Below are 448 nucleotides of genomic sequence, written 5' to 3'. Positions count from 1 at the left end.
CTCGTGGAGGGGACCTCTGCCGTGCTGGTGGCTCCTGGGAGGAGCAGGGTATGATTTGGGGACCCCCCGCCCACCGCCCCTCTGCTGTCCTTCACGGGTGTGCGAGAAAAAAGCCACACACCCAAACGCCTGCGATTCCACCTCAGACCGCCGCGGGACAACACACAGCACAAGCCCTGAGACCCCAAACACGCCCCGCTCCCCAAGGAGCAAAGCGCTGCCCGCAGACCTGCCCTGCACCGCCCACCCGCGCGATGTTAAAAATTATGGGTTTGGGTTTTTTTCTTTTTTTTTTCCCCCCGTTGATTAGCAGTCAACGTCACCCCCCTGCCGTGATTCTGGCTGAGGTTATAGCACCGTTCTCTTACAACCCGGTTTTCCAAGATGTTAAAAATGAATGATGGCCATACGCAGAACCGACCTTCCACCCTGTGGCAGGGGAAGGAGG

The sequence above is a fragment of the Phaethon lepturus genome, unplaced genomic scaffold (assembly GCF_000687285.1).
Source record: "Phaethon lepturus isolate BGI_N335 unplaced genomic scaffold, ASM68728v1 scaffold22912, whole genome shotgun sequence".
NCBI classification, from domain to species: domain Eukaryota; kingdom Metazoa; phylum Chordata; class Aves; order Phaethontiformes; family Phaethontidae; genus Phaethon; species Phaethon lepturus.
This window is presented reverse-complemented; position numbering follows the sequence as displayed.